The sequence below is a fragment of the Coturnix japonica genome, chromosome 4 (assembly GCF_054131305.1).
Source record: "Coturnix japonica strain WE chromosome 4, WE-NBRP24, whole genome shotgun sequence".
Taxonomy (NCBI): Eukaryota; Metazoa; Chordata; class Aves; order Galliformes; family Phasianidae; genus Coturnix; species Coturnix japonica.
In genome coordinates this window covers 35632229-35649343 of record NC_140666.1, presented here as the reverse complement: position 1 = coordinate 35649343, position 17115 = coordinate 35632229, and the positions used below count along the sequence as shown (strand labels likewise).

The 17115-nt window shown below is 36.2% G+C and overlaps 1 protein-coding gene across 17 annotated transcripts in view; it reads left to right on the top strand.

Moving 5' to 3' along the window:
- The window catches only part of LOC146761029 (uncharacterized), a 169970-nt gene that overhangs the window by 107720 nt on the left and 45135 nt on the right, over positions 1 to 17115 (top strand). For 2 of the 17 annotated variants that reach the window (XM_085546502.1, XM_085546497.1), the window contains exon 1: positions 12895 to 12962. The exons of 14 other annotated variants lie outside the window; for them this stretch is intronic. The gene's annotated coding sequence lies outside the window, so the exon portion shown is untranslated. Of the gene's footprint in view, positions 1 to 12894; positions 12963 to 17115 lie in introns of those variants that run through there. One more of the 17 variants, XM_085546501.1, reaches the window with a different exon arrangement.

Below are 17115 nucleotides of genomic sequence, written 5' to 3'. Positions count from 1 at the left end.
AGGTATAACTGTAAGAAGGAGATCAGTAAGGATTGAGTAACCCTTGTTTGCATCACTGTTAGAACTTTGGAGTTTCCAATGTATCAGGCAAGGCAGAAGCATGGTGTTTTGCCTTTTACGTGACAAACATGAGGACAGACCACCAGTTTTTACTCCAGTAAGTTTTCAGCCTTTTAAGAAACCAATCCAGTTCTTATGCCCTTTACTTGGAAATGGAGTGTCATTTAATATCAATCACTATTCATCAAAGGCATGGATGGCCTGGCAAAGGAAAGGACCACCTTTCAGTAAGTTGTAGCTGTTTTTTAAATTTGGTGCAACGAAATCAAGATTGGGTTCCAAACAAAACTGTTTTACTGAACAGAAATAAAACTCTGATCATTATGTACACACAAGTCTGTATTTGTACTTCAGCTAGAAATCAGAGTAAACCTTTTGAATCTTCTTCAGTTGGCACTTAAAAGACTGTGTATAGCTCAAGGTAAATAATAAAAATATAGTATTTTATTATATTTTTGTGTCTTTGTGTACCTCCATGGCTTACATTGCTCAGAGGTTTGTTGAGTTTCCAGATGCTCTTGGTACTGGAAAACCAGGGCTTCTTTTCTCCTATCTAAATCTCTTGACTTCTGAATGAAATGTGATTGATAGATGTAGTTTGCTGCTTCTGCCTAAAGCCATTTCAGAAGCTCAGTGGCTGCCAGTCCTTTTTCAGCACAACTGCTACTGATTTAATCAAGCAAGTCTAATACATACAGTGCTGAAAATAATGATAGTGATCCACTGAGACAAACTGGACCTAACAGTATTTTCCATTTTTTTAATGAAAATTGAAATAATCAGCTTCTTTAATATAATTTAAAAATATGTTTATCATGAGACAAAACTCCAGACAGAAAAAAAATTTTAAAAAATGAGGTGCGTAAAAACATGCATTTGTATCCTATAAACAACAAAGAAGAGAGACACACTACATATGGAAGGAGGTTGATCACAAGAAGCTCTACCTATGGAATAGGCAACAGACCTTTCTGTGTGGGTTGTAAGTTAGAAAGGATACCAATAAAGGGTGTGTCCCTAGGGTTCTGGTTGTTGTGCTCTACTGATGCAACATCTCAAAAATACACGAGACCTGATGTGAACATACCTGTCAATAGCATCTTTTTCTGACTCTCAAATTTGCAGCGGTGGTGCATCAGCTGTCATTTTGCCCTTCTGAAAGCATACAAATAAATGTTTCAGAAGGCACTGTGTTAATGCTTTTCATTGATCTTCTGGGTTTAAAATGAAATTAAAATAGCAATAAATGAAAATAATATATATATGAAAATAATATATGTGTGCGTGTCTGTGTGTGTGTGTATATGTATATGTATATATATATTTTTAAGAAAATGTTTTCACTTTTTTTTCTTGAGAAATAGGATGATGAAACGGTAGATATTGTCCTGTATATATAATCAGCCTGGAGATGTAAAATGAGAAAGAAATATTATTTTCATTCATCTTATGTTAAACTACAGGTTTTTTCCTGACTAGCTTAGTTTGCCTGAAAAATTATACAGGTGGTCAAAGAGAGCTAATTTCATAAACTGCTCTTGCTGATGAATTACTGTAACTATAATGTATTTTTCATAAACAAGATTTGGTAGTTTCCTGGTTCTTTTTATTTTACTTTCACTGAGATGTAAAGAGATTGAAAACTTTTTGTTTATTAAAATGTTCAAGTAAAATATTTTGCAATCTATTGCAGATTTGGAATGGCTTTACATTTGTCATTTTTTCTCTCCAAATAAACCTCTCCTGATTTTACAGTTTTCTATTCTTAAGAATGAGAGAGTACTTTGCTCCACAGAGAATGGGAATCCCATTCTAAGATTCATTTTTTATGGATTCATTTTCCTTGGGAAAATACATTGAAACCCTCCTCCAGGAAGAAATCTTTATGCTATCCTTCTGTCCCTGTTCAGGCTTTCAGGGAAGTCTCAGAAAAGTTGTATAGGTTAAGAGAGAATAAGACTGCAAAGTTATTTTTAATTGCTATTTGTTGGATATGGGATTTAAGCATAATTCCAGATATATACAGGCACTAACTTTGAAGAATCTTATGTCCAAACCTAGAATTCATGGCTAATGCAGAGCTGTAATGTGAACTGCTGGTATTTGTCATACCTAGGAGTGCAGTTTGCAAGCAGAGAAGTGCTGGATTTTCTTCTAGAGTGCTGTAGCTGACATTTTGTGATAAATGTCATTGCATGTATATAAGCACAAGCACATACACCCATTTTCCACTGAGCATAAAGAATTCATTAGGATCCCTTTCTCACACTTTTACCAGATCTTTTAACTAGATGAGAAAACTTAGAGAAATCGTGCAATGGCATAGACAGCTTTGTATTCTTTGAGATGGATAACATGTTAGCATTATAGTACAGAGAGTCCCTACCGTGTGAACTCTGGAAGAATCCAGAGCACAAACCATTAGGTCCACAGGAGAGGTTTGTTTTATCTGAACTTGGAAGAAATGGACCTATGAAAACAAACCAATGTACTTTCAATCTGAATGATCAGTTGGAAGGATTCTTCAGCTAAAGACCAGAAACAGATGTTGATGTCTTCACAACTGCAAACCAGACAGTTCAGTTTCCAGTTTTCTTCCTTTATGCTGAAGCCTCGTGTTCTCATCCAGATCAGGCAGAAGAAAGCCTTGAAGTAATATGACACCCGTTTTGCTTTATTTCTTGTCCTTCCTGAAGATAATCAATGAGTAACTGGTCATCTTTATTATATGACATACTTTTGCAGTATTTCCAACAAATAATCTCATCACAATATATTTTCTTTCTCTGAACTCTGTAGATATTTTAAAAATCCATGATGGAGAAGGTTACATACAATTATGGAACAAATGTGACTTACTTATCAGCTTGGTCTGTGTGGCATGTATAATATTACCTGGTTTTACAGTGGAAGGCTAAATTGTAGCCTGCAGACCTGGCTGTCTGTGTTAGTGTGTTAATGCAGTGGTTTTTCACATTTTAAAAAATTGTTTAAAATGTACTTGAGCGAAGAGTGAAAATGAGTTTAACATCCTGGAATGACTCTGTTTTCTCCATTACACCCTGTACGTAACACAGTGAATACAACCAGCAGACGTGGCTAAAAAAAAAAAAAAAAAATCAGAGACTAGAGCAGCTTCCCCCTTTTCAAAAAAGTGTGAAGACCCACCCCTTATTATTTAAAAGGGATCAGCAAAGGGCAAGAGAAGGATACTTTCTTGAGGCCATTTCAACTGTATGAAGAGCTGAAGTTTTACTAGAATCCCACAGACAGCATAACAGCTAACAGTAGCAGTTCCTACTGATTACATGTATGTTACAGTGTTTAGATAACCTCAGTATCCATAGATAGATTCCAGGATGAGATTCTCAGCTCTGGTATGTTCCATTTGCTTTAGATGGACAGTTTGTTTGGACTGAAAACGTAGCCCCCAAATATTTCTATTGATTCATACAGTCTTCTTGTGTTTCTACTTCTACAGAGAATAGCAGTGCAATAATATAAAAATATTTAAGCCAAATAGATGGGAATGTTGGCAGGCAAAGATATGCTGATATTTATTACTGAATGAAAATCTAGTAAGTTCTAGAATTTCTGTTGTAAAATGTACGTACTATGAAATATATATGAAGGAAGAATATGTTTTCACATGTGGATTACTAAATGCTCTAAACAGACAGGGAAGTATTATTGCAAACTCTTTCTCCAAGACATTAAGAAATAAGGTGATTTTCTAAGATCACATAAGTCTGTTAGGATAGCTGGCAATAGATTTGTTCCAGACCCAGTTTAGTATTCACTGGACTCTGTCACCTCTTTAAGGGCGATATATGGTAGTTAACAGCCTTTAATATGTTAACAGGGTATTTTGCTGATCTTCATTGTATCAAAGATGTGCAAAAGTTAATGTCTAGACAGAAGTATTTTAACCCGCTCAACTTGTAAGTCTGTGGGTGGGCCACTGGGGATCCACAATTATTTTCAGGTTTTGGGCACATTGCTACAGCAGACATATCTGTTTTTCTCTCTTTATTTTGGTCAAAGAGGAGCGCATTATCTGTGGCAACTTGTAACCACTTTTAAAAAAGCCTTGAAGTGGCAAATTATGAGAAATTACATGATCTGCAAGGTATTCAGGATCAAAAAATTTTAGCCAAATGATTTTTGTTAAAAGCTTCAAACAACTCTTCCTAATATCAGCACCCTTCAGTTTTCTGTGTTCTCTTTTTACTAGAAACATGCTTATTTTTCTAAAATATTTGGAAGTAAAATAGTAGTTATTCAGAACCTTTGTTTTTTTGCCTTATATATTTTAACTTCCTGTGTGGTCAGTGTTCTAAGTTCAATAGCTTTATTGTCATTCTTTAACTGTTGCAGATTTTGTCTGAAAATAATGCCCCACCTCTGTTTCGTTCTAGTTTGGGTAGTTTTAGGATGCAATACTCACATTAACTCGTTGGGACAAATGTATATGAACATGTAAGCATAATGTTGTTATAAAAACGAAGGAAAATGGCAACTGTGAAAATTAGAAACGTCAGTTTCATATATAGATGAACAAGTCTCCTAGGGCTTTAGTTTTTGAAGGAATGCTCCAGAGAAAGCAAAGCAAGCCAAACATCTGTCTGTACAGTTGGATTCCTCTGGAGTATAAGTGGTAAGTGATAGACAAACAGCTTGTAACTCCATCCCTGGAGTCCAAGGGTTATGCAGGGGGAGCTGTGGCAGAGTTGATTTGTCTGACAGGCTGAAATACAGAGTCTAGGCAGTGACATGGATGGCATGAGTAACAAAAAAAATTCAACACTGAAGGGACAACAGTGAAAAGCAGAATTACTTTCCCGGACTCATCTACAAATGGGACTCTGTCCTAGGAACGACCTCAGGGGAGTTTTACCAGATGAGAAAGGGTATGTAGTAACTCATGATATTTTTTTTCCTTTTTATGTTGCTATATCGTCCTCTGGATACTGGTGGATTTTTCCTCCTTTGCTTTACTTCCTGCCCAAATGATTGGGTCTCAGAAAGAGCGGGAGGAGGAGGACCGGAATGTAATCTTTATGAAAAGCCTGTCATATGAAATGTCCTCAGTGGGGAGCTAATTTAGAAAGGGTTATTGCTGTGAAGGTGTGAAGGGGTGCAGCAACTCAGCACCAGAGAAAACACCACTTTTTCTCTGCCTTGACCACCAAGCAAATCACCTCTGGCTTGCCAAGAGTTTTGTGTCTGCAAACAGTGTGAGATATCTGCTATAAGCTTTATGTAAAATTAAAACTGATAGAGCACAGCCCCAAAGAAAGCTGTCCTTCAGTGTTCAGGAGCACCATTGTTTACAGAAGATCTAACCTGAGTTAGCAGTCAGTTAGCTGGTAAATTTGTCAAGAGCTTTTATTTCCTGTGCTAATAGAAGCTTTATTTCTTGTAACGGAAAAGTGAAGGCACATACCATAGGAGCCAACTACAACATTTCTGTAGAGCTGTATTGCTCTGCTACTGTGCTTTTAGTTGGCTCAAGTTTCACAAACATGGATCTTGCACAGGGTATGGTTTTGGCATAGCTTGCAGTTTTGTACGTTAGAAATGTGTCTCTTGACTAATCTAATTGTTGATAAATGCTTTCAATTTCTGATATTGATAACATAGTAAAGTCCCTAATCAGTTCTGACCTGGCACTAGCCATCTTCAGAATTGGAATGTCTCACTTGGGAGGGTGCTTATCTTTTTTATTGAGGTGTGTCCTATAGACCAGTGTGTCATATCAGCTATATAAAGAGCTGAACAATATGAGCAAAATCTCATCAAAATCCAGAAACTGAGGAAAATAATCATATGAACACAGTAGTGAAAAGTGTGGTATATATATTGAAGCAAGGTCATCCTTACTAGCGTAATTTCTGTTTTGGAAAATTCTAAGGCTGCATAGTGCCAGCATAGAAAGTTGGTTTGCTGGATGGCTTTGAGGTAACGGAGCCATTTGTCTATCTATAAACTAACATTTTCATATTTTTTCATTTTCAGAAATTTATCCAGTGCAACACTAAATAGAACCAGACAAAAATGTGAATTTTTCAGTTTTATGAGTAAATAATTTTTTTTTTAAAAGTTAAAAAGTACAGAAATAGAAGAAGAAGATAATCAAGGGACATCTTTGTTAAGTACATTTCCAATATATTCTTCTGCAGACAGTGATCCTGATTGGTTCTTAAAATTTTGGGGCTCAGCTTGTTTTAATTGGGTTGAAATTGAATGATATTTTGTATAATAAGATGGAAGATGGCTTCCTTTCTGATGAACTAACAGCACACACTCTCAAAACATGTGAATAGTACAGGGTTCAAAGATACTAGTTCTATGTTTTCTCACAGACAGTGTAGTACTCAACCAGAAAATGAAGTATTACAGATCAGACATCTTGATGGGGTACAGTTCTGTTTCTGAACTTAGTTTAAATTCAGTTCAGCTGATCTATTCTGCACAGTATCATAAAGTAATCTAATTTTCTGTTGTATTTGTGTGATATTAGAAGAACAAAAATAAGTTTAGTTTGAATCTGCATGCACTGCTTCCCCATAGATTCATGCTTTGTAGAATAGTAACCCTTTTTTTCACTCTTTTCTAGAAGGATAAACTTCCATCTCTGTATAAAATGTGAGATGCAAGACAAGGGGTTTCAGTTTTTATAGCAGTACTGATTGTTGAGGAAGTCTCAAAGTTTTCCCTACAGAAAAACAACATGAGGTCCTTGAATCTATATGTCTACTCTATGTCAACTGTTTTTGCAAAGGCCTTCCCAAATGATGAGCTGGTCTTTTCTTCCTGATAGGAAAGAATGAGGAGGAGAGAGAGAACTTAAACACCGATGATAATTCCTATCAAGTAATTTTAGTGCTATTAGAGAAATGACCAAGCTGTTCCTGTCTGGCTGTCTGCAGCTATCAAAAATTCCAGTAGTATCTTCCTTGCTGAATCCTATCAACTGATAAGCAATAAGTTGGTAGCCATAGGCAGCTGGTTGTGGGACTTTCATGTCTATTGGAGGAAGCCAGCCAGAAGGGCCAGCATTTCTAGGTTATCCCATGGTTGTGTTGTGCACCTAACAGAGGCCCAGCAAAGTCAGTTAGGCAGGTCCTAGGGGAGTCCATGTCATCTGTCTCTGAAACTTTCCATGAGTTTCCTCTCCAGTCTTTGAGGTATGTGTCTTTTAGCACTTGAATTGTGAAAACTTGAATTGTAGAGTGAGGACATTCCCTATAAATTTTAAAGGAAACTTCCCTGTAGTGTCAGGAATACTCTCTCTTCAACCCCTAATCCCAGACTGCTGTTTGTGGCTCTCATTTCCGCACTTCAGCAATACTTGTGTTTTAATCTAGCTGTTAATATCCCTGCTTATGGTTTCCTTCTTTTCTACTCTTTTTTATTCCCCATTCCAATTTTATTTTCCCTCTTCCACATTTTAGTGGGGAATTACATGCTCCTTTATTCAGCTCTGTGAGGAAGGACTTTTTTACTGTACCTTTTTGTATCTTTGTATCTCTCTTTTTGCTGGATTTCTTTCTTTGCCATGCATCTTCATATCTCCTTTTCCCACACCTCATCATGGATATACTGAGGAGTGCATGGGGATTTTCACATTGTTGGTTAGGTTTTCTTTCCTGTGTTATCTATGGTCTTTTCTCTACAAAACAATTCACCTGAGCAAAAATTTCTTTACTATCCCTGCCTTCAATGAGCCACATAGATTCAGTTGTGTTGTGAGCTATGAGAGAGAATTCCAGAAAACTGCTTTCACACACTCAAAGTTAGGTTGAGTGTAGGATATGGAAAATAGCAGACAGGAAAATGTAGAGCAAAGAAAATTGAGGAACCTGTCCATAGTCACACAGCAAAGTGCTGACTGAGAGAGGAACAGAAACCAGCAGTCCTGGTTCTCAAGTTTCCATTCAAAACAGTAAACCATGCAGTTTTTTTCTGCAGTGTTATCTAGAAGTTTCAAAGTCAGAATGACTTTCTGCTGTAAAACTGATAATAGAAAACCACCATCAGTAACGGACTATTTATAAATGAGAGGGTGGGAAGGCATATTCTGCACTGTATGCCATAAACAATGAGCACCAAGGGACTGGAGGAGATATTTTGATGTTTGTGTGCTGTGGAAAGTTTTATTTAAACACAAACATTGTTAATAAACATAGATCTAGATAATTTTTCTTTGATCAGTGAGCTCCAGTAGATGCTAAACTTCCTGCATATCCCACACTTGTGCATCTGAAAAGAGAAAGGTTTAGGAGCACATTCTTAAATGTTACAATCCCGCTTTATTTATGCTAGTATCATGAGCAGAGGGATTTTTCTGATACAGTGTAGGACTGTTTTTTCAAAGAAAAGAGGCTTTACCAATTAAAAAAATTTCTAAGAACCTTCTTGTACTTTACGTTCACCATGTAGATAAATACAAAGATACAGATCGAAGGTTTGATTTCATAACCTGATTCAGAGCTTTCTGATAACAGTGAGTAGGCAAAAAATTTAAAGGAATTGACAAAGTCCTGCATCAGGACCAAAGAAAAAAAATCTATCCAGAAGTTGTATTCAGTGTTTGCTAGAATCAGAGTGAATAACTGACTTTTTTTCTTCCTGCACTTTGTTCTTCTACTGTATCCGCAGACAAAGAAAAGAATGGATATACTTTATTTTAATTAGTCCCTGAACTTTCTTCTGTATATACTTTTGATGATCCCAGATCTGTGGATATTATATCCCAGGGATGTTGTTACTGTTTATTCTCTAACTCTCACACACAGACTTTTATTCTTTTACTTAGTATGCTGCAAATTGTCTGTTCATCTGTGTTCTGCACTGCCTGGATTACTTCATACTGTTTACACAGCAAAACAAACTATATAACATCCCAGGGGCTCAATGCTGCTGCCACAGAATACCGGTGAGTCTAATTGACAACAGGATGTGCCTGTGCTTTATGGTAGGAGAGTCAAGCCCCCATCTCAGCCAGCCAAGCTGGAGCAGTAAAACTCAGACTTCATATTCTCACTCCTCAGTCTCTGAGATCCCCTAGTTGGCAATATCTCAGATTACCTTTAGCATGATTTGTAGTATATAATAATGAAAATTAGTGTCAACATTTATACTAGTTCATTTAAACCACTAATCCCATTGAAGTTAATTTCACTAAGTTTAAGATTTAAGACAATTACTTGTTAACTTCTAAGGCTTAATGTTTGGGTTTTCACCTACTTTAGAATACACTGTTCTGTGAGGGATACAAAGGTGCCTTGACTGAAATAGAGGCCAGTGTTTAAAGCAGTTTACAGATGGCTCATTTTCTATTTTGTCACTCTGTTGTTAATGAGGAAGACAAAAGACAATGCAGAAGTAACTGAAAAGGTAAAAATATTTTATCTCTTTCCTTGAAGTTCCATTTAGAGAGAAATTATCCTTTTCTTGGGAGTAGAGATTCTCAGGAGCAGAATATGAGGAGAGCTTCTAGGTTAAGCCTGCAGCTACTATCTAGCCACAGAAAGGAGGAGGTGTTGAACAGCAGCAGTGAGACAGCTGTCTTTCTGGGTTTGGTTACTTCTTAAAAATGCAGAGGAAGAAGCATCATATTCCCACATGAACAGGAAGGAGTAAGAACATGAGTGGGTTTATAAACTTGCAGTAGATATCAGACTACAGGAATCATTCAAAAAGATCTTCATTAGTTGTTTGAAAGGCACCCATGTTGTCCCTCATGGACCATTATAGTAAGGCATAGCCAAGCCTGGCAGTCCTGACTGGCTGCACCACTGTTGTTTCATTTCATCTAGTCTTTTCTATGTCTCTGTTTCCTCCTCCAAAGTAAATAAATAAATTAACTTCTCTGCCCAAGAAGCCTGCAAAATTTTCATATGTGAGATCAGTCTCCAATAGAGGTCAATAATAAGTAAGAGACCAATGAAACACTTTTCAATCCAGATCATAGCGATTTAGACAGTTCAGCATGCTGTACTCCACATCCAGGGAGAATAGCAGAGTATGGAAATACCAGTGACTCACTTGTAGCAGATAGACTCTAACCTCTTACATGAAAGAGATCTCACATCAGCATTCTTGTTTCTTTGAAATGAAATGTTGAATTGTATGAAAAGTGATCTTTTTTTTTTTTTTTCTCTGACAAAATTACAGACTGTGTAAGGCAAATATTCCAAACTTTTTTTTTTGTGCACAGGAACAACTTTACCATAAGAGTACTTTATGTATTATGTACGTTACTAATGACATGCTAACATCATCACTGGGTGCAGTGACAATCTGAATGGGTGAACTGTCCACTAGTTGGTTTAGTTTCATCTGCTTGAGACTAGAGTTTATCTTGCATTTTGGTCCTTAGACAGCAGTATGGACTGAAACTTCTTCTCTTTGTCCTCCACCAGTCTGACAAATGATGCATACATATGAATAGTCAGGACAGACACAGAAATAGTGAAGACTGCTTACTAACAACCTGAAGAGCACAACTACTGATTATGTAGCCAAATGCCTAGATGTTCTAGGTTTAATTTATGGGCCTTGAAAATTGTGATGACAATTATGTCATTAATTATGCTAGTAGAGACGTATTGGATGAGTAGTTCATCCAATCCTTGTTTGAGGCGGGGAAGCATGGTCAAACTGTCTCATACTCATGCTAAGCTACATCAGTGATAACAGAGGAGTGGGACAGCAGTGAAAAGAAAGCAGCAGAGGATGTGTGGCAGTACTTTTTAAAAGCACTGTTCCTTTCTGTTTAGAGTAACAGAGTGTGTATTGAGGTAATCCATCATTCAGTGATTGGCCAGAGAAGCGTTCCATTAGGTTATAATTGAATGTAGAAATGATTTCAATAGCATTATGCCTTTACTTCACAAAGTAAAAAATACAAGTGTACTCTTTATGCCTTCTTTGTTTGGCCTGTTAGAAAAATCATAGTCTGTCAATCAAGAAAAAAGCTTCCAATTGTGTAGCCTGTTAGAATCATTTCATTAATAACATGTGTTTACTACTGGGAGAAGCAGACTCAGTGTGCTAAGATTTTGTTTGTCAGTCAGTCATTGGAACCCCACTGTTAATCACATACAATGGTTTGTGGTTATGCCACAATTTAACCCAGGTTTAAAAAATACAAACTAGAGCCTTGGTGGTCTGCTGAGAGCAGCGAGTGAAGCAAAGGTATTGGTTGAACCTGCTTTGTGGGCTGCTGGCTTGAAGTACTGTGCGAGCTAATCAAATTTATTAACTTGAGTCATGGCTAGAATGCATATTCTGGTGAGTGTGGGTGGGTGCACCCAGGTTAGACTACATTTTGGCTGCATTCTGCAAAAATGAAGAAAAGCAACTCTTTGGCCTCCTTTCCACAAAGACAAATTGGAAACAGATATCAACTAGATTTTGGGATCTCTGGCAGTCTAATAAGCAAATGAGTTTTTTTTCCTGTTGTTGTTGTTGTGGCTTTTGTTTACTGATGTAGAGAATTGATTAGAAAAAAAAATCAAAGGAGTTTCGACACTGAATACCAGTGGTATTTGGTACATTTATATCATGGTCTTATCAAATTGCATCCTGTATTGCACCTTAGTAGTAATATTAAAGGCACAGTCTCTGGCTCCACAATAAAAAGGACAGAGTGTGTTTGCCAGAAAAGGGAGAGGCATTTGGCTAGCAAGAAAAAGCGTACTGGAGAGCTGGTTGTGTATCTATATATGAATCTTGTCCTTCTGGCTGAGATTGAAAGACAAATAGCAACTAAACAATCTTTCTTAATTATAGCTTGAATACGTTAAGCTAAAATTCCTGTTTACCACAGCACTCTGGAAAGAATCATTCATAACTTCAAAATGTATAGTACTCTGAGAAGGGTATATTCATTTCCATAGAGAATTATATCAATTTTTCTGTGTTGTAACTTGTGTTACTGTAACCTAAGATATTTTCTAGGAACCTCTTCCAGATTTATAGCAATGTAAATGGTATTTTTAAATAACATCTTTAGGATATAGTAAATCTGGTGTGTTTAAACAAGGTGGCACTAGCCTTGACTCTGTTATGCTATAGAAAGACTTCATTGTTTCATTAACTCTTATCATTGAAATTATAACAAATCTAATTGCTGTAATTTTGAATTAATTCCTGAAGCAGAGGAAAATTGTTTTAATTTTTGTGGGTTTATAAATGTTTCAGACATTTAAGCTATCAATATGTATTATCCCTTCACCACTATAATTTCTTACTAAGAGATAGATTGAGTTTTGTTGAAGGTACTTGTACTGGTAAAAGCATTAAGCTAATAATTTTTGTATATTTGAGTAAGGTTAGATTTTACATTGATACTCACAGTGAGATTTGGGCATCCTTTGCACATCAATTTATTGTTCTCAGACAATCCATATCTTCACGTCCATCTCCCCAGCTCCATCTCTACCACATGCAATATACTCCACAACATACTTTTTTTTCTGGTTTCATGGGAGCTAGAGGGGGACTTTGGAACTGAAGAGCATCTGGGACTGCTTAAACTGTGGCAAGGAAGCAAAAGACAAGTGCTAATAAGAGGTGAAGAGGTGAAGACTGAAACATCCCTACACCCAACCATAAATCTGAGCCTACTATGACTATTAAAGTCAGTGGGAACATTGTATGTGGTGGCCTTTTGGGGTAAGACTGCAATATAAATATCCCCTCCCTCCCAGTATCAGTGAATTATCTTTAAAAGAAACATTTTGCAGGTGGAGCTCATTTGCATTTGGTCTGCATTGCATCTGACCTTTCAAAGGATATTTAATTGATTTTTCTGTGTTTAAAGGTTCCTGTGGAGCAGGAAGCAAGTTCAGTGACAATATACAGATAAAATTCAGACTGTTGTTCTGCAAGTAAGTATTTTACAAGGACCGTTTTTAGCAAAATAGGGGAAAAGATTTTATGGATTAATTCTTCTTCAGGGATTTAACGCTTCTTATCTATCCTGCTCTAATTCCAGTATTTAAATTAATTGGACTTAGGTCAGTGATGTCCCCTGTCATGTTGGCTTAGCCTAGCATGATGGCTGAAATGTTGTAGCATTAACTCCAAGTTTGACATCAGTGAATCACATACATTATTAGTGCAGGAATACAGGACCAGTATTTAGAGTAATTATGTGACTGTCACAAGAGGTAGCAGAGGTACTTAGATATCATGGTACTTTAATTTATCCAGCAGTTCTTGAATAAAGCTCCGTAGTTGAAAACAGATGTCTTGTTGATGAGCAATATACACGATCTCTAGTACCCATTCCACCAGTGTCGCTCATTCTTTCCACAACATATGTTGACCATCCCTCTCCTTTTCTTGTAAACAGTATTAAACCATGACTGAAGCAGTGGCTTTTAAGCAATTGCAACTAATATCAAATTTAGTAATTTCTGTCTTGCGATAGTGTATTTCTGTCCAGTCGTGAAATTCCTTCTGTTTCTCTGCACTGGATGTGACTTAGATTTTACAGAATCTTACAAATGAAAAGAAAAGAGATGGTGAGTGGGGATAGGGAAAAAAAAGAACATCTGGGCTTAGACTGGGAAAAATACGGGTATGATAATCACCTCTAACCTTGACACTTAAGCTGTGTCCATAGTACAGAAAAAATTATTTCAACTTAGACTGACTAACCAAGGTGAGCTAAACTGGGGAACACTAATCCAATAAAAACAAAACAGAACAAAAACGAGGGAAATATTTTAACAAACTTAAGATCTTAGGTTCATCCCCAAACAGATTATAGACTCTGTTTGTTTTAGTTCTTCAATTAATTTATATGGTAGATACCACCTTTTATTGTAAGTGGCAGTTTGTGATGGTCAAAGCTCTGGAAGCTATGAGTATGCATTTTTTCATCACTTTACATTTTTGTTTCTTGTCTTTACATGTTTTCTGTTTTTAGATAAAGTTTTGTGATAGAAGATCTCTTGTTTGCACATTAACACTTTGAAAATCACTGATGCTTACAAAGTCTACCTGTAAAAGATGCAAATGTGTGAGTCCTTATCCTCAGCTAGGTGCGATCTTTATAACTTTATATTATATTTATATTTATAAACCTTTATAAATATCCTTATAGATAAGGACAAAACCTGTTTTCTTACAGGGTTGAATGCATGGTAGGTTGGTGCCCCAACACTAGCTGAACTTCACTCATTGTTGTCCCCTATCTGTACAGCAGGTTTTGTTATAATCTGCACATACACATCCTTTAGAAGTTTGATATCAAGGAAACAGGAATGTTAATTAGGAGACATTAAATGATACTGCTGCAGAACACACTTGTAGTTTTGTTTTGTTTTGTGCTTGCTGGTGTTTTAGAAGCTCAGTTTGGCTTGGAAATAATTATCTTAGTTGTGTGTTAGTATGTCAGTATTCTACAGGTGAAGTGTGTTCTTCCTAACACCCTCCTTTTATATCATTTGAAAAAGCTTAACTAATGAATATAGGAACAATCCTACTTAATAAAATGAACAGTTCCTCTAAGTTGCAATGTATTTCCTCACATTGGCTAACTTTGGTGTTTGTCTAGAGATGAAGAGGAGCAAAAGTACAGCTTCTCTTGATTAGAGCACTGTGTCAGCTTCCACCAGTTTGTGGTCCAGGGACTTTGTGTGTAAGGGGTGGAATTGCTGTATTTAAAACAACTAGAATTTTCTTCTAAAGAATTACTTTTAGAATCCAGAAGATACTGCTGTGAAAATATCAGGTTCTTGTGTCTGTTTTGAACATGCCATCTAATGTTTTCTTGCTGTGAAACTTTCCTAGTTCTTCTGTTAGCCTGAGAGATGTTGGGGATTCCCCTCAGAATAACACAGTGGCATGATTATATTCTGAAATTTATTCCCTTTGTGTTTCTTTTGATAATAACTCTTAAAAGTCAACCTGAGCATTGAATTGGTGCTTTCTTATAGGTGTTTATTCTAAACTAAAAAATTGCAGAAGTTGACAATCACAAATGTCAAATACCTGAGTGTTAACAATCATCTTAAAAATTGTAATTTGATATTAAAAAATTAAGATTGTTCTGTTGTCCAGACATCATTTTGCATTATCAACATTGGATCTTATTGCCGTTATGAGCCAGTCATTCAAATCAGTATAACTTTTCTACAGTCAAACCCCATTTCTGTTACCTTGAATAAATTTGCATAATCAACAAAATATTCACCCCTTTTCTTTATCCTTTATAAATGAGTTAAAGGCTAGTGGGGAACGGTAGCAGCCCTTTGACAATCACCTTCCAGTGAGAAAACTCACTTGTTCTCTGTGACTGACTTCTTTCTACCTTGTTATCAGCTTTTATCAGCAGCTTTATCAAATGCTCTAGAGATATTTTACATTATATACTGCACATATATACATATTTATACTTTATATGCACATATGCATGCCCAAATAAACTGAAAGCTTAATAGAAAATCTTTACTTATATGCTATGCAGCTGACATTTTTTTCCTGCTCTAATGCAAGTGTGAATAATAAAAATGTTTTTAACCTTTTCATATCTTTAGCCAAACACAAATAAAACATTTCAGGTTGCTTTGTAAAAGAGAAGATAGTAAAATCCTTTGGCTGAAATACAAATGAAATACAGTCTTAACTGAAACTGAATGGGGAGAACAACATGCACGGTTACTCTTTAGTGTGTAGCTCTGTCTTAGTGTAAATGGGAGTCTGGGTTTTTTTTCCTCCCATCTGATCCTTAGTTTTGTCCTTTGTTTTGCACATTGTATTAATTGTTAGTATTCCTGGAAAAGGAGTGGAATGTACAGAATTTGGATTCCATCACCGGAAAAACTGGAGGTCAGGGCAGTCATTCAAAGCTTTGAACATATGTGTTTTTCTGTGGATTTGAGACACACACACACACACAGACACATACAAAAGTAAATCCATGAAGAACTTACAAGTAGTTTACTTTCAAAGCTTCCAGAGTAACCAGCATGGTCTTTTACTTCCCTTTTTTCCATATATTCCCATTTCTGAGTTTCAATTTTTTTTTTTGTTTGTTTTTAAAAGCAAGGAAAAACACAAAAATAATTCACAAACTTTTGAAAAATTAATCTAAATTGTTTTTATCACTGTCATAAATGCTACATTTCACCAAGAAAGTTTTAATATAAGAAGGTCTGTTCAGAGAATGTGCTAAGGAGCTCCAAAACTCAACCAGTTGTGGAATGACAAAAAGTTAGGGGGTCTGTATGACTTGAAACATTCTCACTGTTTTCAGTGTTCTAAAGTTCAAGACACAAATATATATCTCTCATGGAATTTAGCACTGTATATATATTTATAGGTGATTATACTCATGGTAATTGGATAAATGAGTTTGCAGAACAAAAAGAGTATGAAAATCTGTCAGTGTTACATCTGAAAAGCAGATTAGCATAGCAACACATGGACATGTGGAAGTGTAAGCCATATTTCATTATCTCATTATTTCAGTCTATTGTCAGTAATAGAACTTCCCTAGTTTGGGATTTATGGACATGCACCTAGGAAGAGTTTTTCACCACCTTTTGCCTCCGTCAGCTCAGCTGTAGGGTAAGCATTCCATATCAGGAGCAGCAAGCCAGTACTCTACTGATGGACCTGTCCTCTAATTAAAAGATAAATAGTATACTTACCTAGTATTACCTCTGTAATCTTCAAATTGTCAGCACGCCATGTTCTAACATAGCCAGAAAATAGAGAGCCTATGGCTTATTTAAGTGAGACCTTCTAAGACTTCAGTATGTAATAAGTTCACTTTTATTGGAGATGATGAATAGAAGTTATGTGGACAGTACAACAACTAAGATATGTTAGAGTACAAGTCAGCAGTAAATGCTTGTGTACACTTCTGATTTTACTCTGCTTACCTTCCTTCCCTTTGTGTCAGAACAATTTGCTATAGATACAAAGGTGGGTCCTATGGCCCCAGTCTGTACTAGCAGTTTTCACACACAGAGCAATGTTTGACTAATAATTCTAATTTATAAACCATCAACAATCCTAAAAACAGAT